Source organism: Schistocerca cancellata, chromosome 4 (genome assembly GCF_023864275.1).
Source record: "Schistocerca cancellata isolate TAMUIC-IGC-003103 chromosome 4, iqSchCanc2.1, whole genome shotgun sequence".
Taxonomy (NCBI): domain Eukaryota; kingdom Metazoa; phylum Arthropoda; class Insecta; order Orthoptera; family Acrididae; genus Schistocerca; species Schistocerca cancellata.
Window position 1 is genome coordinate 709,728,228 of NC_064629.1, and position 25,999 is coordinate 709,754,226.

General features: G+C 42.9%; 1 long non-coding RNA gene across 1 annotated transcript in view; it reads left to right on the forward strand.

The window, feature by feature from the left end:
- LOC126183698 (uncharacterized) overlaps nucleotides 1–25,999 on the forward strand; it is a 268,012-nt gene that overhangs the window by 160,034 nt on the left and 81,979 nt on the right. Inside the window, exon 3 of the long non-coding RNA XR_007536792.1 lies at nucleotides 2,220–2,308. This is a non-coding gene — a long non-coding RNA (uncharacterized LOC126183698). The remainder of the gene's footprint in view (nucleotides 1–2,219; nucleotides 2,309–25,999) is intronic.

Genomic DNA, 25,999 nt, shown 5'->3' on the forward strand with positions numbered 1-25,999 from the left:
ATGGAGGAACAGAGCGAGCTGAGTTACGCAAGATCTCTGTGTTGGGAATCCATGTTAATTTCTATAGAGAAGATTTTCGTTCTCGAAAAACGTCATAATTCTTGAGCATAAAACATGTTCCATAAATCTACTTAGATTGACGTCAGCGATATAGGCCTATAATTATGCGCATCTGCCCTATGGTCCTTCTTGAAAACGGGAATGATCTGCGCTTTCTTCCACTCGCTAAGTACTCTTCGTTGCTCCAGCGATCTACGATAAACTGCTGCCAGAGGGGAGCAAGTTCTTTCGCCTAATCTTCGTAGAATCTTATAGGTATTTCGTCTCGCTGTAATGCCTTTCCACTATTAAGTGATGGTAGTTGATTTTCTATTCCACGGTCGGCTATCTCAGTACCTGCCATTTCCACGCTCGTACCATGACTGAAAGGAGGGACCGTGTTACGATCTCCGCGATGAAGGAATTTCGGGAGACCGAATTCAGTATTTCGGCATTCTGTCAGTTATTTTCCGTTTGGGTGCCACTATGGTCACTGAGTGAATGAATAGTGGTTTTCGAACAGCTTTCTAATTTTACATAAAACCAAAACCTCTTAGGGTTTTTACTCAGTTTGGTTGATGACAGCATTTTTCTTTCACAGTGATTGAACACTTGTTTCACACTGCTCTCCTTATGCTCATTTTCGTTTCGTTCAGCCTTTATTTGTCAACTAGGTTTGGGCTTCTCTTGAATCTGTGATAAAGCTTTCTTTGTTTATGTAGCACTTTCTAACATTGCTATTCAATCGCGGTGGGTCTTTCCCATCCCTTAAAACCTGGCTTGGACAATAGTTATGTAAGTCATATTGAACGATGGTTTGAATTTTTCTCATTTTCCTCATCACTGAATTTCTGATGCTGACTACTCAGATACTCTGAAATTAGTATCCTTTCACTCTTACTAACAAGGGAACCTCCCCATCGCACCCCCCTCAGATTTAGTTATAGTTTGGCACAGTGGATAGGCCTTGAAAAACTGAACTCAAATCAATCTAGAAAACAGGAAGAAGTTGTATGGAACTATGAAAAAATAGGCAAAGTATACAAACTGAGTAGTCCATGGGAAATATAAACAACATCAAGGATGATGTGAGCACAGGAGCGTCGTGGTCCCATGGTTAGCGTGAGCAGCTGCGGAGCGAGAGGTCGTTGGTTCAAGTCTTCCCTCGAGCGAAAATTTTACTTACTTTATTTTTGCAAAGTTGTGATCTGCCGTTCGTTCATTGACGTCTCTGTTCACTGTAAAAAGTTAAGTGTCTGCGTTTTGCGACCGCACCGCAAAACCGTGCGATTAGTAGACGAAAGGACGTGCTCTTCAATGGGAACCGAAAACATTTGATCCAGGAAAACACGTCTGATATATTCTATACGACACTGGTGACGGCATGTGCGCTACATGACAGGAATATGTTGTCGAACCACCTAACTTGCACACTTGGCGAATGGGTAAAAAGATTCTTCTACCTTGCCCGATTTAGGTTTTCTTATGGATGTGATAATCACTCCCAAAAAGTGATGAAAACATAAGAGTGTGTCACATAAACTGCAACAAATGAATGCAACAATTTCACAGTCGCACAGTTTTCTCTGTGCTCTGTCAAAACATATGTTTTTAACGTTTTCAAATTTTTCCGTGTGTAGACCGTCAAATCGTGCATATGTCCAAGCAAATCTGAACATGTCCTGGAATTTTGGAGAGCGAAGTTGATTATGTGTGAGTGCCTGAACTCTGATAATTGTCTGAAAATAAAAAATTAAACTTTTCACGCGAGGGAAGACTTGAACTAACGACCTCTCGTTCCGCAGCTGCTCACGCTTACCACGGGACCACGGCGCTCTTGAGCTCACATTATCCTTAATGTGGCCTATGTTACCCATGGACTACTCAGTTTGTGTATTTTGCTTATTTTTTCATAGTTCCACACAACTTCTTCCTGTTTTCTCGATTGATCTGTGTTCAGTTTTTCAAGGCCTATCCACTGTGCCAACTTATAACTAAATCTGAGGGGGGTGCGATGGGGAGGTTCCCTTGTAAAATTAAAATATCTTCTACCTCTCTTAACATTCCTAGGCTGTAATTCCATGTGCCAAACTTAACACAAGTGCACTACAAAGTATCTTATGTGTTAACAAAATTCAAGGGCAACAAATGATATAGCGGTCTGGAATTTTCTGTTACAGGAAGCTGAGAGCGACGGGACGTACGTCAGAAAGCCAGAGTCTAGTGCTGACAGCTAGTGGGTACTGCTGCGCCTTCCCGGAGCCCAGTGGTACGTTGACAGAATAATTTCGGAAAGCTCAGAAAGAGAACGCTGATATCGCTTTAACGTTTGTGTGCCACATGTTTGTCAAACCACGTATGGTCAGAACTGGCAGTGAATTACGGTCATTATCATCTTTATACACGACGTCCTTACTAAGAACCACACGGTGTATGAAAAACACATGAGATATAAAGTGATGATATAGTCCTTGGTTGTAATTAAACCGTGTAGATGATGAAAAGATCACCTTGAAACTAGAACCCCCGCTGCAGCAAAATTACTTCCATGTAAAATGGTAAGAGGTCTGTAGTTCACCGTACTAGTTGGCCTGTGTTTCCGCCGAAAATAAATCCGACGTTTTGTTGGGCATTTACTGATTGGGACATTTTACAGTATTCCAAACATCCTTGGTTTATGTTTACATGTCTTTCCTATATGTGTCCTGTTAAAGGAGTATCTCTGTTAAGCAAAGGTTTTGAGCTTCAAACCTCAACAGGGAGGATCTGTTTTTGCATTTTGCGTCGTTTCATGATTTCACGGAAAGGTTGTTCCACTTAATTCTGAAGTTGCTTGTCCCATTATGTCTATTGTTCCTTCGCGACAGTCCTGTGCAGTCTCCTTCTGTTAATATTTCGTATGTTTTGTCTATAATCTTAAAAGCATTTATGACTTCAGACATAATCTCGAGACCTCTAACAGAATAATTGCCCTACGTCTACATCTACATGATTACTCTGCAATTCACAATTAAATGCCTGACAGAGGGTTCATCGAACCACCTTCAAGCTATTTATCTACCGTTCCACTCTCGAACGGACACTTAAATCTTTCTGTGCCAGCTCTGATTTCTCTTTTTTTTATCATGATAATTATTTCTTCCTATGTAGGTGGGCGCCAACAGAATATTTTCGCATTCGGATGAGAAAGTTGGTGATTGAGATTTCACGAGATTCTGCCTTTGTTTCAATGACTGCCATCCCAATTCACGTATCTTGTCCGTGGCACTCTCTCGCCTATTTCGCGATAATACAAAACGAGCTGCCTTTCTTTGAACTTTTTCGATATCCTCCGTCGGTCCCATCTGATGTGAATTCCACATTCCACACCGCAGAGCTGTACTCCAGAAGAGGCGGACAAGCATGTTGTAAGCAGTACTTTTAGTACACCTGTTGCATTTTATAAGTATTCTGCCAATAAATCGCAGTCTTTGGTTTGCTTTGACCACAACATGAAGTATGTGATCGTTCCAATTTGTTATTCGTTACTGTAATACCTAAGTATTTAGTTAGTATTAAGATACATTTGGTCCCATAAGCTGTGCTCTGACAGTCTGCGCTCACAGACATGTCATCAGGTACACAGAACAATTTGGAATCCAGCGCCTAAAGTAACGACTACCACTTTCCTGTGATGCTATAACAAACGACTCTGGCAGTACACAAGAGAGTGGTGGTGGTCCCTCATACGAAGTTTTGCTCAGTAGGTGTTCCCGTTGATTTAATAGCAACTTGCAAATTATGCCACAATATTAGACAAAAGTTAAGAATCAGGCTCTGAGAGCAGACGTCGCCTTACATAAAGTGCGAAAACCTCTTTGAGTGGCCCACGGTTGAACATAGGTGTAAGTCATCTCCAGTCATATTCGTTTCCTGGTCATAACATATGCTGCCTGACAATAAAAGACGATGCCCCCAGAAGCGGTGGAGGAACCGAAATGAAACTTCATCGGCTGAGAGAGTATGTGATGTGTTAGTGATTGCAATACCGAATCAAATTTACGAAGACTTTGGTAGTTTGAGCCCACTTATCATCACAACGTTACACCCCTTCTGGTTTTGATGCGTGCACCAATTCGGTTGTGAAGAGTTTCTTTAAACCTTTCGTATCCTCTCCTGACGCTAAATGGATCAAACTGTTGTAACTGGTCCTTAATATGCTGAGCACTGGTACTAGGACAGAGTTGACGTCCGACCCAGTACCACACGTCCAATTGGGGACAGATCCACGAATAATGTAAATAAATGTAAATGTCGTGTGATTAGCGCCTCCCGTCGGGTAGACCGTTCGCCGGGTGCAAGTCTTTCGATTTGACGCCACTTCGGCGACTTGCGCATCGATGGGGATGAAATGATGATGATTAGGACAACACAACACCCAGTCCCTGAGCGGAGAAAGTGTCTGACCCAGCCGGGAATCGAACCCGGGCCCTTAGGACTGACATTCTGTCGCGCTGACCACTCAGCTACCGGGGACGGACCACGGATCATGCTGGCCGCGGGAGTACCTCGGCATTCTGCAGACAGTTCATAGAGACACGTGCCAATTGTGAACGAGTATTGTCCTGTTGAAAAATAGCATCCTGATACTGTTCCATGATGAGGTCGCTGGATGTCAGGGACGTACTGTTTTTCTGTCAGAATTCCTTCAGTCATTACTGTCCGTGATCTGGAATCATACTCTATGGCTCCTGATACAGTGACGCCTGGAGTAACACAGGTGTTCCTCTCCTAAACATTTGAAGAATGGAACCTCTCCCAAGGTTGCCGTCAAACTCGCCGACGATGTTCATCCGGGGTAGTGCAGAACCACGATTTATTAGGCCCCTTTTAATCTCTCATATACTTATAAAGCTGTTTCACACGAGTACACTGCATCTCCGTGTCTTTCACGGTGATCACTTAATATCTGACACTGATCGCGCTCCTTATATACCCTACCAGGTATGCAACAACACTTAACATAAACAACACTAATGTACCCTGTTGGCCGCTATACCCGTCACAGAGAATTGTAACTATTATCATCTACATAACTGCTTCCAGAATGAGATTTTCACTCTGCAGCGGAGTGTCCGCTGATATGAAACTTCCTGGCAGATTAAAACTGTGTGCCCGACCGAGACTCGAACTCGGGAACTTCGCCTTTCGCGGGCAAGTGCTCTACCATCTGAGCTACCGAAGCACGACTCACGCCCGGTACTCACAGCTTTACTTCTGACAGTATCCGTCTCCTACCTTCCAAACTTTACAGAAACTCTCCTGCGAACCTTGCAGAACTAGTACTCCTGAAAGAAAGGATACTGCGGAGACATGGCTTAGCCACAGCCTGGGGGATGTTTCCAGAATGAGATTTTCACTCTGCAGCGGAGTGTGCGCTGATATGGAACTTCCTGGCAGATTAAAACTGCGTGCCCGACCGAGACTCGAACTCGGGAACTTCGCCTTTCGCGGGCAAGTGCTCTACCATCTGAGCTACCGAAGCACGACTCACGCCCGGTACTCACAGCTTTACTTCTGCCAGTATCCGTCTCCTACCTTCCAAACTTTACAGAAGCTCTCATATCAGCGCACACTCCGCTGCAGAGTGAAAATCTCATTCTGGAAACATCCCCCAGGCTGTGGCTAAGCCATGTCTCCGCAGTATCCTTTCTTTCGGGAGTGCTAGTTCTGCAAGGTTCGCAGGAGAGCTTCTGTAAAGTTTGGAAGGTAGGAGACGGATACTGGCAGAAGTAAAGCTGTGAGTACCGGGCGTGAGTCGTGCTTCGGTAGCTCAGATGGTAGAGCACTTGCCCGCGAAAGGTGAAGGTCCCGAGTTCGAGTCTCAGTCGGGCACACAGTTTTAATCTGCCAGGAAGTTTTACATAACTGCTAATGGTGTGTAAGTGTACCAACTTACTTCGACGTCCGACCATGTCTTCTGGGTAACCACGTACTTTCTTCCACACAGTGAATTATTGTTGACATTTGTTGACTTTGTTCTTTTGTACATTGGTATCTGGGCAGCGCGTTTACTGTTGTTTGATCGTACTAAAACCAGATTATCATTTTTAAGTCTCTAATAAAAACACACTCGATTGTCCTCAGTTGCTTTGACGAAAATGGGTCGTTATCCGTAGTATCACGTGATGATACAAGAACCATAGATTGAGGCAGTCGAACAGAGTCGGTGATTTTCAACTTTGATAATAGCCTTAGATTCGGCATTATACCGACGCCTGCCGAATAAAATCTAGTCAGCTTTGCGACCGGATTTGAAGTTTAATATGAGGCGAAAGGTAACATGTTGATCTCGATGTTAAGTCTCCACATAGACGCAGTAGTAGTTTCACATGCACCTCAGCAAGCGTGGTAAGGCCAACAATATTCGTATGGATGCATGCAGATGACGCGGCTTTCTGAGATGACGACATCAAATAAAAATTTGGAGTAGTGGTCAGTCTGATCTGTACACTTTGATTTGGTGCACTGTCTGGCAACCAGCTGTTAATGCAGTGTTATAAATTCCGTTTTCTTCTTGAAACGGAAAATGTAGTAGACTTCGACTCAACATTTAATTAGTTAAAATTTGATTCAGTCATATAAAAATGATCATTTGGACTCTGTTATAAGAAAAACATGTGACAGGATTTGTTTTATTGGTAGGATATTGTGTACACGCAGTTTGACTACGATATATTGCTTACAAAACATTTGCACAACTTCGTAGATTGGAATACAGCTAAGGTGTCTGCAATTCATATTAGGTCTCACTGACAGATCGCATCGAACGTACTCTAATCAAGAGAGGCGTATGGTCCCGGTCTTTTCCGGGTGTTGAGTGTAACTGTAATTCTAAGAAGTCTCACCCGCCGTACGTGGAAGGGATTCGTAATATTTGGAAAAAAATCTACTTTGGAAAGTCCATGAACACGTTTTCAGATCGGAATCCACGAATATTCCTAGATGCCCTACGTATCGCTTCCGCAGAGACTGTGAAGATGGCATTAGTTAGTAACAGACAACAAATAATTCGTCACGCCTTCCATCCGTGAAGGGGACTTGGCGGAACGTTAGTATATGGTAAACTAAGAAGTACCCTCTACCATGGATTAGATTGCAGAGTATAGATGAAGAGTCTTTTATTCATCATTTATGTAATACATCTCTGTGACTGTACGATGACAATAATCACAAATATAAAAAAAATTACATGAAGTTTCGCGAAATCATGGCCTGCTTCATGATTTCCGTACCTTACTGCGGCCAAATAGTCATAGAGTTTGTAACCAATCACGTACAGTCTACTTCTGTTGTTAAGTTCATTCTGTCCCACACGTATCCTCCGTTATAATTATTATATGCTTGAGGAAGTGGACCCCACATATCTGCAAAATTCCCACCGTTCCGTCGTTACGTCTGCTGTGTTTTCTAACCACAGCTCCTTTTATGTGTACATACTTGCGTAAAAGAAAAAAAAAACACATTTTTTCACATACCCTGTACTGAAGAATTTGTAACTGACATTGCTAGGAATAACTTTCGCTCATAAGGAAACGCTTTACGTGGCCTACACCAAAAGAATTTCCAAGCTGAAGGTACTATATTTAAAATATTCTTCAAAGCATCTAGGAGTACAGATCACTCTCTGGAAGCAGAAGCAAATAGTAAATAAGAATACAGCTGTCATTAAGATATATATGTGGGGTCAGGCGCCGGGCCATGCAAAATTACGGCGCCAGCGAAGCTTTGTACCATACTTCGCCACAGTACGACTCACAACAGTGGCATAGAACACGATAAAGGTCATGGTTTGTTAAGGGGTTCTTTCTGTTCCTATTTTTTGTACGTATACCTTGCTAACTGGTATACATTGCTTTATTTACCAGTAGAACGGTATGTGAAATAAGTGATAGTTCAATACGAAAAGTAGAGCCGCGCGGGGTATCCGCGCGGTCTCGGCGCCATGCCATGGTTCGCGCGGGTCCCCCTGTCGGAGGTTAGAGTTCTCCCTCGGGCATGGGTGTATGTTGTCCTTAGCGTAAGTTAGTTTAAGTGCGATTAAGTAGTGTGTACGCCTAGGGACCCATGACCTCAGCAGTTTGGTCCCATAGGAACTTACCACAAATTTCCAAAAACACGAAAAGTAGTCTACTTTGCTTATTTTCATTCGCTTATGACGTATGTTATTATTTTTTGGTGTAACTCTTCTGATTCAAAAAGGGTATTTTTTACTTTTTTAACGGGTGGTTCGAGCAATTTCTGGTGTAAATTTGCGAACCTCTTGTCGACCCCTGTTCATGAGTCTGTGAATTATGACATTGGCCTACCAATACATATTTTCATTAATGTCGTTTGTAGTTCTTTAATGTCGATTGTTGTTAACAATATCAGATTATTCCTAAGAGTTAACAGCGTCCACTCAGTTAATATTAGTCAGAAATACAATCTGCATTTGGAATGCTCCTTCTTGACTCGTGCGCAGAATCGCGTGCAGTATTCTGCTGCATCCATTTTCGGTAATCGGCCATAAGAATTCAAAAATCTTGGCAGTAATCCACGCACTTTCAAGTCTTAACTGAAAAGTTTCCTCAGGACTCACTCCTTCTATTCAGTCGAGGTATTCCTGGAAAAGTTAACAAATTAACATAATTCCTGTGTTACGTTGTTGATTATATTCATTTAAACTTTTGTGTTTTTGTCTGTATAGGATTCACATACATTCATTTAATCTATTACTGCTCTTCTGTTACTATTTCATGTACTGACTCATCCATGACCATGGAGACTTCCTTCTCAAATTGGTCCTACACAACATGACATTTAAAAATATTTTAAAAAACTCGTACAGAATGGCTTCTGGCACATAATGTGCCTTTTCCTTTGGAAAGTATTTTTTTTTTTTTGTTATAAAATTGACATTCATGCTGTACCACAAGTGTGTTGAAGTAGCACTTTAACACCTTTCAGATGTCTTCATCACACTTTTTATTTCCAAAATCGCCTCATGCGTTTCGACATACCACCCTCCATCATCCTATGAAAATGACGGAATGTCGAAAGGGGTAATGCAATTTTGAGAATAATAAAAGGTGTGGTCAAGACATCTGAAAGTTACTAAAGTGCATCCAAATGACTGCTTCGTCTCATATCATTTTCATGCAAATTGCAGACTTTGAAGTCGTATTCGCTAAAAGTCTTGTCCAATACTTCACCGCAGTACAGTTCATTTACTGAGGTTCAAAACGTTAATTTCGGTTTTTCACGTCCAGTTTTTACTGCTCCGTATTGAATGTTGATGCAAAGGCCGGACAGAGTGGCCGAGCGGTTCTAGGCGCTACAGTCTGGAACCGCGCGACCGCTACGGTCGCAGGTTCGAATCCTGCCTTGGGCATGGATGTGTGTGATGTCCTTAGGTTAGTTAGGTTTAAGTAGTTCTTAGTTCTAGGGGACTGATGACCACAGAAGTTAAGTCCCATAGTGCTCAGAGCCATTTGAACCTTTTTTTTTTGTTGATGTAAATGATCAAATGGTTAAAATGACTCCTAGCACTATGGGACTTAACATCCCGTAGTCATCAGCCCCCTAGAACTTAGAACTACTTAAACCTAACTAACCTAAGGACATTACACACAGCCATGCCCGAGGCAGGTTTCGAACCTGCGACCGTAGCGATCGCACGGTTCCAGACGGAAGCGCCTAGAACCCCTCGGCCACAGCGGCCGGCGTAAATGATCAGCTATTCCATTAGTGGCCTGATAACAGGTTGAGCTCGTGATATCGAGTCTAGACGTGACACGAAGTAATCACCGTAGTTAAATGATTCGTTGTAATAACGGTTTAACTGACATTCACTACGGGAGTCACAATAATGCAATGATGCTTTAACATTATTATTTGCTCTTTTTGTTACACATTATGTACTTTATGTAAGATCAAGTAGCCAGTATTTTCACTCAAACCTGTGTAGCTAGGTCCATCGTCCAGGGCATTAGATATTTTAAACACATACAGCCTTGCTCTTTGACAGCATGTGTATGCGACTTTAGCAATTAATACTTTCAACACCTGAATTAAGGTATGGAGACTGATGTAAGATACCAGTCGCAACACGAACAAAAATAGAACAGCTGCTCTTCAACGAGGCGAGAAGACTGGACATGTAAATTCCACTTCGGCAGGCAGAAGATACATATTCAGGACGCCTGACCCTCTATATCATGGTAAATTAACATAATTGCTGTGACGCAAAGAGTCGTGTTAGTGGAAGGGCCAGGTGCAAAGGTATGGAGGACTAGTGCAAGGAAAACTGGTTGCTACGTTCTTACTGCCGCATGGCTTCTGGCTATCGTCTACAGTGTACACGTTTCTCTAAATTTATTATTTTGGTAAGGATCGCACCAGAAAAAAATTCTGAAACTACCTAATGGTGGGCGATGTTAAATTATTTGCCACCTTCATTTGGACATGCTAATCACGGTGAATAACACATTGCATCGCGTCACATTGGTACTAATGTTGGGGCAAGAAGCTCACAATCTGTATTACTCCTACCTCGATAAACATCACCATGTTGATGTTTTCAGCAAAATCTATACATAGTCATTTAGCGAAGATACTTTACAGTATGAGATCAGATTTATGTCCGTTTAAATTTCATCAATTACTAAACGACTCAGACTGTGACCTTTACAGAGTTACAAAGAAACAGACACATAAGAGGTTCATATCTTCAGATTTTCTTTCAGATTACTACTACAACAACAACTACTACTACTACTACTGCTACACAACCACAACCACTATCACCACCACCAACGACGACACCAAGTTACTCTCAAGGTAATTCTGATGTTAATGAAGCGTAACGTGAGATCGATGCTGCGGTATATATAACTGTGAGCGCCAAGTCAACATTGCCATTTCTTTCTGTAATATTCCGGTCTAAATGGGATTAATGTATGATCGGAGAGTCAAAACGAATTTTCTGCCTCTGCAGGTTAAGATACGTAATGTAGTATAACATAGTAACACACACAAGTAATCAATTACGTGTTCTTATATGCATTGCCTGACAAAAAAAGTTAAGCACACAGACGGCGTGGTCGCATGTTAGTACATCTTCGTCCTCGCACACGACGTCACCGAGCATGTTAATGATTATAGAGTTGCAATACCTTTCTGACGAGTAGAATGTCCACCAGAGTGCATTAGTGTTGTTCGTGTTTAGTGTTATTACGAGGCTTGGTAGGCTATGTAAAGGACCAGCGTCATATATTGAGTGATCGCTGTAAAAGACATGACGGTGCCGCGTATTCATATGAGACAGCGTCATCAGCAACTGACACAGTTTGAAAGGGGCCTCATTGAGTGTCTCAACTTGGCCAGCTGCTCGAATCGTGCAGTATGCAGATCTGTGCAAAGTTCGGTTGTGACAGTGGCCCGATGTTGGACGGCATGGGAACGTGAGGGCAGATATACTCGTCAAGGTTCCGGTTGACGGCGTCTGACCACCGCAAGGGAGGTTCGCCGTACTATACAGCTAACACATCGTAACCCCTCCACATTTATGTCTGCCACCTGAGAACAAGTAGTAGACTCCTTCTGTGTAATTCCACATCATTTTTCGGAGATCAACAGCAGCTAGGCCAGGAAATTACCGGTCCATCAGTAGGCTGCTGTCAACACCGCAGTCGGCAGCGTTTGGAGTAGTGACATGACCGGGAAGCATGGACTTCTGATGAATGGTGTCGCATTGTATTCATCGATGAACTGCGGTTATGTATTACTGCGGATGACCATCATCAGCGAGTTTGGTGGCGACTTGGGGAGATGTCCCATTCTTCCAATGTTTTGGACAGGAACAGCTATGTCATTGTTTGTGGGGAGGAGGGGGGGGGACCATCGAGTATGACTTCCTGTCACGGCTGGTAGAGACTGAGTGAGCCCTGTCGGCACAACGGTACATCACATACGAGGGCTGGAACTTAAATAGTGGCAACTATTTATTTACACCTCGTAAAAAATAGATGGTTCAAATGGCTCTGAGCACTATGGGACTTAACTTCTGTGGTCATCAGTCCCCTAGAACTTAGAACTACTTAAACCTAACTAACCTAAGGACATCACACACATCCATGCCCGAGGCAGGATTCGAACCTGCGACCGTAGCAGTCCCGCGGTTCCGGACTGCGCGCCTAGAACCACTAGACCACCGCGGCCGGCTACAAAATAGATATGTGTTTCAAAGTTTTATTGACCTTCAAAGTAGTCGCCAGCATTTTGTATAACCCGTTGCCAGCGATGTGGAAGTCGTAGGATACTCTTAGCAGTGCAAATTGTGTTGACATTTCGAGCGGTGCGGTCTATTGCACGACGAATTTGTAGCAGTTCTGAAGCGAATGTCGTGAAGTGTTTCCTTCAGTTTATAAATTGAGTTGAACTCACGAGGGCTTAAGTCAGGGGAGTGCAGTAAGTGGTATAACACTTAGCAGCCCCATCAGTCAAACAAATCAGTAACAGCTTGCACTGTACGTTTTTGAGCATTGTCCTGCAAAATGATGGTGGGGTCCTGTGTCTCTATGCTGTTCATTTTTGGAACACAACCTACGACCAGCTTAGAGACAGAAATGATGACACTTTCTACAGGACATGACCATCATTTTGCAGGACAATGCTCAAGCACGTGCAGTACAAGCTGTTTCTGATTTGTTCGACGATTGGGGCTGCTAAGTGCTATACCACCAACTGCACTCCCCTGACTTAAGCCCTCGTGAGTTCAACTCGATTTCTAAACTGAAGGAAACACTTCACGGCATTCACTTCAGAACTGCTACAAATTCGTCGGGCAATAGACCTCGCCACTCGAACTGTCAACACAATTGGTACTGCTAAGAGTATCCTACGACTTCCACATCGCTGGCAACGGATTATACACAATGCTGGAGACTACTTTGAAGGTCAGTAAAACTTTGAAACACGTATCTATTTTGTGCGAGCTGTAAATGAATAGTTTCCACTATTAAAGTTCCAACCCTCGTACAATCTGCGTCCTGATGTGTTGCCTTTCATGCAAAAGTATCGTGATGTCATTTTTCAATAGGACAACGGTCGTCCACACATAGCACACGTTTCTATGAACTATGTGAGTGAACTTAGGTACTCCCGTGGCCAGCTAATCCCCAGATCTAAAAAAAAATGGCTCTGAGCAGTATGGGACTTAACATCTGTGGTCATCAGTCCCCTAGAACTTAGAACTACTTAAACCTAACTAACCTAAGGACATAACACACATCCATGCCCGAGGCAAGATTCGAACCTGCGATCGTGGCAGTCAACTGGTTCCAGACTGAAGCACCTAGAACCACACGGCCACACCGGACGGCTAATCCCCAGATCTGTCCTCGGTAGAATGTGTGTGGGACCAGCTCAGACGTCAACTTCGTCCCAACGCCAGTATCAACCTTTTTCGTTTGCGACATATCAATGTACTTTTCAAACTTTCGTAACAGCCCTACACATATTTTCTTCCTAGTTGCAAAAAAAGCAAACACATATAGTGAATACTACACTTTTTTATATTATCCGTATAATAACGTATAATGACGGGTGATTTCTTGCAAGTTGAGCTACTTCAAGAAACGGTTTTGCGATAAATTTATTTATCTTCTAGATATTTTATTTATGAAAGATTAGAAGATATTTGCCGCTCAATGTCTGAATAAATTTCTTCATAGAAGAATAAAATCAAAAATGATATCGCTCTAGAAATACCCGAAACACTCAGGACATGGCAGCAAACATCAGAAGCGTTGGTAGCGTCTCTGGTGCTGAAAACAGTTAACCTTACATTTACTAGAGTCGCATTGATATGATGCGAATTCGCGACGCCCGGCGTTGAGGTGTTAACAGCCTCACTACACACCTGGCATGTCGCGGCAGATTGGTGTGTCGCGAATACAACGTTACACAGTTGTAGGCCAGCTTGCCTGAAGAGAAAACACACCGGCTTCATGGCACTCTTTCCAGCCGAATTAGCGCACGCGTCCAGGCCAAAGGGGCGCACCGCCAGACTGATAAGTAGTCTTATATTGAACCGTCTTACTAAATTTGACACGATTTTGTAATCAGTGATATAACATCACATACGCTGTCAACCCATGAAGTTCTGTTTTGTCATTCGTCACTTCTGGGTACTACATTGTTTTGCTCAGGTAGTGTATGAAGGTCTAAGCACAAAAACTGACGTATTTTGGAAACATACGTTTTGCCCTTTTTGCGTCGATTGTTTACTTTCGTGAGCTATGTTTCGGATAATTAATTCATTATCTACCATTATTGACAAAGAAGTTATGCGTAATGGTACAGTCCACAAAGAAATTAATTGCTGATACGAGCCGGCCGCGGTGGTCTAGCGGTTCTGGCGCTGCAGTCCGGAACCGCGGGACTGCTACGGTCGCAGGTTCGAATCCTGCCTCGGGCATGGGTGTGTGTGATGTCCTTAGGTTAGTTAGGTTTAAGTAGTTCTAAGTTCTAGGGGACTTATGACCTAAGATGTTGAGTCCCATAGTGCTCAGAGCCATTTGAACCATTTGCTGATACGAAGTACAATAAATAGCATTCACAATCATAGAACACTGGCATCAATAAATGGCAGATGCATTTATAGTGGAAGCGCAATCAAAAAAAAATAGATTGGACAGTTTTGGCAATATAAAGAAATGGGGAGTTCTGAAGTCCGTTTGTTCATTTTAGAAGCGGTTCAGGATGTTTCCTGTAGTGCAGTGAACTGGACTGACTTCAGTTACTCTCCACTCCTTCATACTGTCAAAAGTGACTGATTGGCCATTTCATTTCTTTTCCAATGGTGTCCGACTATAAATGAAGTTGGCAGTTACTGGAGTTAGTATTCTCCTTATTGCAACGGTATTTTTGTATGTTTGGTATTTGCAATTAATTTCTTTGAGGACTGTAATTTTGCTGTTGTTTACGTTTGTACCGTTTACACAACAATATCTTTCTCAGTAATGGTGGACAGTGCGCTAATAACCCGAAACCTAGGTTGCAAAAATTGTGAAACAAGTGAGGTTGCAAAAATAGTGAAGCAAGTGGCAAAGAATGTTTTTCTTTTTTTTTTTTACGTGCCATGTTTCAACAGATACGCAGTAAAATTAACAGAAACAGACCAGTCGTTCTTGTTTCAACTAGATTATTATTGCGTGTGTTTGAGTGGAGGTGGGGTAGGAGGAGGGAGGCACTGTTAAATTCCCATCGTGGCATTCTGCTTTAGATGCTCTACAGCTTCCCTACTTCACATCAGGACTATACGGAGAGGGGACGCCTCTAGTAGGCTGCAGCAGATTCCTTTCCCAATCTTTTTTCTGCTGAACTTGCCTACTGTTCACTCCCTAACTGCATTGATGTCGACGAGACGTTATATTTGTACTTATTTTTCATTCTTCTGTTTTCTATTTGTTTAGAACAGGTAGTTCAGTTTTCGAGTACGGAGCCGTGGTTTCGTGCATATAAAGCAGGTTTGACTAATATCTTTTTGTTCTTTGGAATAAGCCATTGTGAAGAACTGAATGCTCTCAAACTGCAGGGGTACAAAGTAAATAGAAAAGGTAGATTCCAAAAAATTGTTCAAATGGCTCTGAGCACTATGGGATTTAACTGCTGAGGTCATCAGTCCCCTAGAACTTAGAACTACTTAAACCTAACTAACCTAAGGACGTCACACACACCCATGCCCGAGGCAGGATTCGAACCTGCGACTGTAGCGGTCGCGCGGTTCCAGACTGTAGCGCCTAGAACCGCTCGGCCACCCCGGCCGGCGCAGATTCCAATCCAGTCTGTGAATACTGAAGTGCAGTTTCATGTGATGCTTACTAAATTTAACACAGTTACTGTGGTTGCGCATTATCACAGCAGTAGGCCGTGAGAGAGTAAGTAAGTTTTGACGACGGATTTCCCGAGCGAAGTTATGGGATAACATAGATGATACAGAATATCGAGAAACGGGTTCCATAGGAATAGCTGAGAAAATACTTTTAAACGAAATTATTTCGCCTAGGGTTGAAATGTTAAATAATCTGCTCAGATTTGGCCTAGAAATAACTGAAAAACAGGAAAATACAATAATTTTCTCCCCCAAAACTTATTGAAAAAGAGGATTCTTGAACTGTCTCCTGCATTGTTTCATATAGTAATTGATGAAGGTCGCTTGCGATGCAGGTAATATAAGAAACTGAGGAAGGCATCTCGAAGGACAACGAATGAGGGGTTAGGTAATATGACACGATCACTACCAGAGATTGAGTCGTGAAACAGCTGTGCCATCACCACAAACATTCCATTTCTTTAGTATAATTTTTGTTCACAGTTACTGATCCCAACGTCTGTCGATTTATTTAGATGGCGGAGTCATCGAAAATAGAAAATTTTATTTGCTTTGATTTGATAAAATTCGGCAGTAACCAACGTTGCTCTTGCTCTTCATAAAATAATGCAGCCAGCATTGCCCTGTTATTCATGGGCAACTTAGTAGTAATTTATTGAGTGACATGAACGAATCACACTATTCGGGATGAGAAGAAACTCATCAGTCTCCGAGTGTAGATAACTAACAAATAGTTAGTGTTCTTACTGGTATCAAAATGTAATCGTCGATGTAGTTGAGGAACCCTAATAAACTAAGATACATAATGAAAGTTGTAATCTGATGACACAGTTCCACTTAATGAATAGTGCGCTGTACGTTAGGTAACTTAGTTCTTGCTTCCTTAAACACGAACTACAATCAAGAGATGTCCGTTTCATGATACATGGCCAAGAAATTTAATAGCCTTAGTTAGAAGTGTCTTATGATACACGTGGGCTACAAATGCGAACGGAAAATTTAAAGTCCATCTGAATTGAGTTTTACTATATGTTTGTTACAGACTTATAAATTAATATGCAAACAAGTCCATAGCTTTTGTTCTTCGGTCTTTCGAAATTCCAAGTTCTCCTACGAGACTAGATTTTGTATATTTAAAATGGCTTTTTATTTTCCCAAAGAAAAATGTACAGTAACTGCAGAGGCTTGAAAAATAAGACTGTCAGACCAGCGAAATGCGATATTTCGCCAGAAATTGCAATAATTTGAGCCGTTCGATCCTTTAAGAAAATCGGAGATTCTTTGACAAGCTCAGTCGTAACTGTGTGTAAATACTCTCATAAACCATGAAGTAGCATTCGGTTTCACAAACGCGGCTATGTTTCTGATTCCTTTTTAAAAATCATTCAGACCTTAAAAAATACAGTTTTCTTAGCAGTGGAAGCTTCACTCGCAAATCCTTAAGAATAAATGTAATCAATTCGTAAGCACTATACAATTTAAAGTGTCACTGTGACAAAACATTCTTCTCTATAGCCGACATACTCGTCACGAGTGATTGGCAACTATATTGGTTCAAATGGCTCTGAGCACTATGGGACTTAACTGCTGAGGTCATCAGTCCTCTAGAACTTAGAACTACTTAAACCTAGCTAACCTAAGGACATTACACACATCCATGCCCGAGGCAGGATTCGAACCTGCGACCGTAGCGGTCGCGCGGTTCCAGACTGTAGCGCCTAGAACAGCTCGGCCACCCCGGCCGGCGGCAACTATATTGATGTTTAAAACAGTTCTCATTTATTCTTCAGTCTCAGTTTCACTTTTGTGAATACATGACATGTTTCGATCTCTCTGGATCATTTTCAGATCTCTGATACGAGATTCTGACACAGACGCGAGGTGTTGTTGACGCAACCACGTAGCTCTGAAGAGGATCCAGAGAGCTCGAAAAATGTCATGTGTTCAGAAATGAGCAACTGAGACTGAAGAATAGATGAGAATAGTTTTCTAAAACATCTTCGATTGTACACACGGATAGGGTTTCAACATATGTATCACTACACTAGAGAAAAGTTCAGTCACAGATAGGTGCTATGTTGGACCGAACGCTATCCTGTCAACAAGATAAATTTACTAGTTCGACGTGTCCCGTAACTTGGGGACTGTCAGACCTTTTACTGTTCGTCGGCGTGACAGTCTTGCACAAGATGGACAAGACGCCCGCTATTAGCGCATTTAATCGCTGCCAGATCGTGGGAGCCATACGCGTAGGACAGGTCATCTCTTACTGTTAGGTCGTACAGACACTGGGCTATTCACGAGCCAAGTGTCAGTTGTGTGTCGATCAGTAGAAAACCACCGCTGCCAGAGCCAAATGGTATGGGCAGCAACGTGTTACTAACAGGTTTTGCCATCGACTAACGAGGATTGTAACAGCGGATAAAAGCTCACAGTGCGACAATAGCTAATTTAGCGCTGGACAGTCAGAATCGGCGCACACTCATAGTATTACGAATCCTTATTATGGAGTACAGAAGCTATCGACCCACACTTGTTCACCACTCGTCACAGAGCCCACAGGTCATCAGGGGCAGTAACACCGCCATCGGATGCTTAAAGCATCGTAAAGGGTCACCTGGGCTGATGGTGTCGGTACACGTTGGGACATGGCAGACTACTAGTATATTCAAAACCACAAGAACCGATGCAGCCTACTTGCCAACAGGGTACCCTTCACGCTGGCGGCTGAGGTATTTTCGTGTAGGGGATGTTTACATGGGATGAAGTAGGGCCCTTGATACGTCTGCCGTCTTGTCTCACCAGCGAACGATATAGCAACCTACTGCCCCGCTATGTGCATCCATTGGTTCACCTGCAGCACCTTCAAGTTGATCTTGCGTTTTTAAGATTGGTGTGAAGAACAATTCACTGACACGAAGGCGATTCTCCATTCGTCCACACATGGCACGTGTCTCTATGAACTGTCTGCATGATGTTGAGGTACTCAAGTGGCAGCAGGATCCCCGTATATGCACCCGATGGACGTGTGGGACCAGATCGAACGTCCAACTCCTTCCCAGTGCCAGTATCCAGTATATCAAGGGCCAGTTACACAGTTGTGGGCCATCCTGGCCCAGGAGAGGATACAACGGCTTTCACACACTTCCCAAACGAATGAAGGCATGCGTCGAGCCAGAGGGGGGGGGGGGGGGGGGGGGTGCACCGTCATACTGATAAGTGGGCTCATACTGCCTAGTTATATGTAGGCACCACGCACCCTCTCAATCCGTGAAGTTATATTTTGCTTCCCCCTCCCACTCTAGGTAATTCACTTTCTTTGTCAGATTGTGTATATGGGGGAAGAATGCGGAGCTAATGCCAAGAACAGCGAAAGAGTGCTAGGACTATTCTTATAGCCTTGTAGTACATTCTGAAAAGCTTGTATGATGAAAATTCCACCATGCCATTTCGTAAACGAACATGTGGCATTCAGTACGCTATATGGAACTAAGTTTATCTCCTTCCTAAGACATTAGAGCACCTATGAAGTGATTATATCACATTAAAGCCCTTGTGACAAAATTTCAGGATAGTAGTTGATACCTCTAACCTTCCTGGTTGAATACAAGCATAAAACAGTCATTGATACCCCTATTTAAACGCTTTGTAATCTCATTGACAGCAAGCTGTCGAATTTGCATAGATCTGCATTGCTTGTGCCCAGTACCTTCTTAAAAGATGAAACCTACCCAACTTAAGGTTTCAGCATCGGCGAATGGCATTTAGATATTAAGTCCATTCATAAGTTTTTATCAATATGATAAGTTTCCACTAAGGAAACAGTAATGAAAATCTTATCACACTGCTTCGACACACATTTCCACACGAAAGCTATTACTCCTGCTGAAACAAGTGGCCCCATGCATGCAATTTTAACGTGAGCATTTAACTTTAACCGAAAGTCGCGTGTCGTCGAATTATCGTGGCTTGTTTCGCTTATGGTTCGTTTGTGGGAAGAGCAGCGCGAATTTTTGGAGACGTGTGTGTCCAGAAGACAGCGGGGGGCATGCGGAACTGCGAGCCGCTATAAGGTCGCTTCCGCAGGCTGGCTGCGTATGCCACGCACGCACGCACCATTACGCAGGGCGTGTTCCTTCCTGCGTGAGACGCCGCACGCACTCGTCACTCTCTCAGCCGTCGACTTTATTGTTGCGAAATTTCACCAACCGTTTTCCCGCGAAACAGTGGAATTCTTTTGTTTGGATTTTCCCATTCCTGTAGCTGGTTCCCACCAGCTCAGCTATGCAAGTTGGCTCGTAGTCTCACGCTCTCTCATTCTTTTTTAGTTCATTTCCGTTCTATGTTTTCCATCCTCTCATTCCTCTGCTTTTCGAAATGACTGCCCTTGGTTGGTGTTGAATTACTACTTTACACTGAGTATAAAATGGGTTAGTCAAACCTGCACTTGGCGTCTGATTTATAGTAATTTATTGGTCTCACTACCACCCAACGTTCTTCCAAAGCAGTAATTCTTCTTGAGAATCGGATTGCGTATTTAATCTCATTCGCAACTTGTTTCATGCGGTATTTGCATTCTCACCATCAATAAAACTCAGTAAGCACGCAGATTCGTGAAATTATATTCTAAAATTATTCACTAAGTGAGCATTTAGTTTAGGGTTTGCCAGCCGTCTACTTAACGCTACGACCTAGTCCAGGATGGAAAAAAGTACCATTCTAAACTTCCCAGATCCAGCAAGCTGACGAGCGAACGTACTGAGCACATAGATTGGAGCTGAAGTACCTCCTACCATTTGCTTTTTGTAAAAATAAACTTACTCAGTAGCAGAAACCAGCGTATTTGTAATTCGTGGACCAAATTATACATGTTTGGAAACTAAAATACAGCCACATAACGATTCTCCACCATTCCCCTATCTGCCAATTTCCAACAAATTGCAACAAAACTGTCAACGAACAATAGGAGATTTGCCATATGATTGTCATGAAACAGGCACACCATCGGAAGCATTTTCAACTCACGAGAATGTGGCATAAATTAAAAATCCCCTTCCCACCCCCTACCTCCTGTCTCTCTTTCTCTCTCTCTCTCGCACACACACACACACACACACACACACACACACACACACACAAATTTGAAATTTAATACGGGATAGACATAGTTTCCTTTCTTTAGTTGTCAGCTGATGTAGCTAAAAGCTTATAATCGTTCATTTCCAAGCAGTGTAGCCTATCTTTGGCGAAAGATAAGAGATTGGGGAACATGGAATTACGTTAGCACTTATAAAAAAATCAGGTGGAAACTCAGCTGAAGCATGCTACTGCAGAAACCGTTTTCATTGGTTCTTGAATCAAACATCGCCATTTGACTGTATTGTTGTTTATTTAGCTGCGACCCAGATTTCGGCTTTTTATGCCATTTACAAGTGACTGACTTTGAAAATTGCATAAAAGCCCGAAACATGGGCTGTAATTAAATAAACAGCGGTACAGTCAAATGGCGATGTGTTCATTTAAAAATTATTGTATGACTGTTGCTCAGTAACATCAAAAACCATTTTTCATTGGAAGTGAGTATGTATGACTCCTAAGAGTCGTCAGGCAGATTTTCTCTGATGCTTCGGTAGATATTTGCAATTTCGTTTTTGCAGTGTTTGGCCGGGGTCAGCCAACACAAATATTAGTTCAAAAAATGGTTCAAATGGCTCTGAGCACTATGGGACTTAAAACTAATTAAACCTAACTAACCTAAGGACATCACACACATCCATGCCCGAAGCAGGATTCGAACCTGCGACACAAATATTAGTCATCGCGTCTTTCATGCGACGCCCAGTGTCAACGCAAAACGTCGGTTTCCTTCCAGTTACAAACAAAATTCTTTTTAAAGTGGAATATTACGTGCCCATTCGCTAGAACGCTCCCAAATTAGTCTAGTGCCATATTCGTTTTATCCGTACGTATTAATATGACATTAAAACATTGCTGATGATCTTAGCAGTTAAGTCCCATAAGATTTCACACACATTTGAACAGTTGAGAGAAATCTGTTGGGTGCGTTAGTCAGTTTGAGAACCACTGTATGTATGGAATAGGCAGACATAAAGAGCGTTGGATATTGGTTTATACAGAAAAATGGACAGAGGACGTAGAACTGAATGCTATCAAGTGGCGTGGGGTAACAACAGATCGATACGTTGAAAGAGACACGGGGTGCTGCGTAACGCAGAACAACTGACAGAACAACGTGGCCGAATTAAGAGAGGTCATGGTTATGGAGTGAGTAGTCTCAAGACAAACAATCACACTACAAATGTGAGAGTTTAGTGTTTGAGCTAGAGGCAACAACAGTGCGTAATGTGTAAACCCTGATTCGGGGTTTCTATAGATTGCTTTGAAGCTTGTATAATGACATTATTGTGTTATCAAATACTAACGGGAGCTAAATACATTTAGATATTACAATATATCTGCTAGCACTCCAGTGTCACCAAATATTTTATTCCTATTTTCTGGAGCATTTGATATGTGATGGTTTGTAGCAAAGAGAGTCGCGAAGAAATATTTACTTGTTTTTGTATATATAGTATCAGTTATTTCGAACATGTCCTGAAGAACAGAAACCACATATAGGCTATAATTAAGACGACGACAGCCAATGATTCCTTCAGTGTAGATAAACTCCAAACTCGAACTCTTACAGGAATTGGCGAGATTCCGCAAGTAATTAGGCTAATGAGCAGGGGCACTACATCAATAGTGTGTGGTATAAAGTTGAGAATTTGGGTCTGAGGGTAGGCGTACTAGAGTAATCCGTGCAGTTGTGGTGACCACTGTCTGCCTCGTAATCAGGAGACAAGGGTCCGAATCTTGGTCCGGCACAAATTTTCATCTTACCCTATTGATGTAAATCAATGTCTACTGGAGGCTAATGTCTTTAATTCTTTTGTGTATTTACCCATGTTTGTTCGTAACACGTAAGCTTTCGGAACAGCATGTGAGCCAAGAACTTATAATAAACAGCACGGAAACTTTTATCGATGATAATCATTCTCATTTTTATAATTTCTTCATGAAAGTACCATTCGGGTCATTTAAAAACGCTTAAGTATCCACTGTTGTGTATAGACTGTGAATGCTATTCTCTGCTGCATGCATCCGCGAATTTCTAAACAGTAATAATGATGATGGGAGCAGAAGGGTAATAAGCACTCTATAGAATGTCCATCTTCATAAACCCGACGACTCACTTTTGGAGAGCAAGAAAAATAACATGTCTACTGCAGTATGGGAACGCTATGCGCACTCTTTGGACTTAGTTTCTCAATTATATCGAAACTCGAGTTTGTTTTTTCGATTTTATCTTTTGTTTGCCCCATCATCATCAGGGGGAGGGAGTATTTAAGAGATGAATAGCTCCTGGAGAATACTGCGGCCAACAGTGGCTAGAAGTAAAGCCATCTTAGCGGCGTGCTTGATATAGAACCATACAGGAAGCCGGGCAGGCCGAATGCATTCATTTCGAACATGGTGTCCGAGCCTTTCTGGTAGATTGAGCGTGATTGCCCCATCCCTGCCTACATACATTCCAACTCCTTGGGTTGTTTATGGAATGTGTGAAGGTTGAGGTCTACGGAGATGAAGTATTTCCTCGTATGATGGAGACCACAGCAAAAGATCATCACGATCATCTCCTGAGAACAAACATCTCCGATGTTCTTATACCGATTTTGAAGAAAGGAACTTTTAGAACATTTTGTAAAGTTTCTTATGTGAATAAAAAATGTGGATATTTTTTCACTTCAACACGAACGAGCAATGATTGTCTTCTTCTTGAAGCTTATAGTCTATTCAAACCATTCAATGTCATCATTCGGAATATACCGAAGACTGATGTCAAAATTTTGGTCATCGTGACCATCAGTGTCGTTTTCGATAAAGATCGCCACTGTAATGTAAAGTTTCACTGTATAAACGCATCAAGGCAAAGCGGCATTAGGCGAGAAAATAACTGTCGGTAATAAATCCTCAGTAGAGATGCCTTCCTTTCAAACATGGTGGCCGAGCGTACTTCGTTGTCGCGGAGAGCACAGCGCTAATGGCAGCAGTGTTCTGCCAACGCTTTGAACACACCGTTCCAGCAAACTGTTCCAATCTCTATGATACAGTTCCCGCTGCAACCGTAATGGAACATATCGCTGGGTCAACATGGTCAATAATGTGTGGTGAACAGTGTGCTCCGTAACACATGAGCTTGCACCATCCCTGTACTCTGTCGTTAGATCTGTCACAGTCGCCACCTATCCTGCTTTACAGAGCGAGCAAGCTTCATATCGCCACGTTCTATGATGAGGTGTGGACGTCCAGCATTTGGTCGCCTATTTGTCTCTCATTTTGTCAAAAATACAGATATGCGGAACAAGACATTTTACTTCATTTTACGGTGTCTTTCCGAACACATTGAATATTGTTTCAGCGTTCTATCGACAACGAAGTCTTTACAGGCGGAGAACGACCTTGGATTGCAAAAGGATGAGGAAGGAAACCGGCTGCGTCCCTCACAAAAGAACCATTCCAACACTCGTCGTAATCGATTTAGCGAAACCATAGAAAAATTAAATCCCGATTGCTGGGCGGTGATTTTAAACCCCGCTTCTCCTGAATGCGTTGCAGTGTCTACCACTGCGTCATCGCGCTCGATTATGTTCTGAAACATTGACTTTCCTCTAGGCCAGTTAGCTTTCCTGTTGAAGTCAGCATCAGAAACAACGATTTTGAGAAAACCCCCCTCTCTCTTTCTATTCTTCATCTACATCCATACTCCGCAAGCCACCTGACGGTGTGTGGCGGAAAGTACCTTGAGTACCTCTATCGGTTCTCCCTTCTATTCCAGTCTCGTATTGTTCGTGGAAAGAAGAATTCTCGGTATGCCTCTGTGTGGGCTCTAATCTCTCTGATTTTATCCTTATGGTCTCTTCGCGAGATATACATAGGAGGGAGATCTAGACTGGTACAAGGAAGGCCGGCCAGATCAAATGGTTCAAATGTCTCTGAGCACTATGGGACTTAACTTCTGAGGTCATCATTCCCCTAGAACTTAGACCTACTTAAACCTAACTAACCTAGGGACATCAGACACATCCATGCCCGAGGCAGGATTCGAACCTGCGACCGTAGCGGTGGCTCGGTTCCAGACTGTAGCGCCTAGAACTGCTCGGCCACCCCGGCCGGCCCGGCCAGGTCAGTACTGTGAATCTTGTCTTTGGTAAGGTTATGAGAACAGTTTAGCGCTATTAATCATCTTTTCGTTTTTAATGCTCACTGAAACACAAGTGCTTGCAAAATACACTCCTGGAAATTGAAATAAGAACATCGTGAATTCATTGTCCCAGGAAGGGGAAACTTTATTGACACATTCCTGGGGTCAGATACATCACATGATCACACTGACAGAACCACAGGCACATAGACACAGGCAACAGAGCATGCACAATGTCGGCACTAGTACAGTGTATATCCACCTTTCGCAGCAATGCAGGCTGCTATTCTCCCATGAGACGATCGTAGAGATGCTGGATGTAGTCCTGTGGAACGGCTTGCCATGCCATTTCCACCTGGCGCCTCAGTTGGACCAGCGTTCGTGCTGGACGTGCAGACCGCGTGAGACGACGCTTCACCCAGTCCCAAACATGCTCAATGGGGGACAGATCCGGAGATCTTGCTGGCCAGGGTAGTTGACTTACACCTTCTAGAGCACGTTGGGTGGCACGGGATACATGCGGACGTGCATTGTCCTGTTGGAACAGCAAGTTCCCTTGCCGGTCTAGGAATGGTAGAACGATGGGTTCGATGACGGTTTGGATGTACCGTGCACTATTCAGTGTCCCCTCGACGATCACCAGTGATGTACGGCCAGTGTAGGAGATCGCTCCCCACACCATGATGCCGGGTGTTGGCCCTGTGTGCCTCGGTCGTATGCAGTCCTGATTGTGGCGCTCACCTGCACGGCGCCAAACACGCATACGACCATCATTGGCA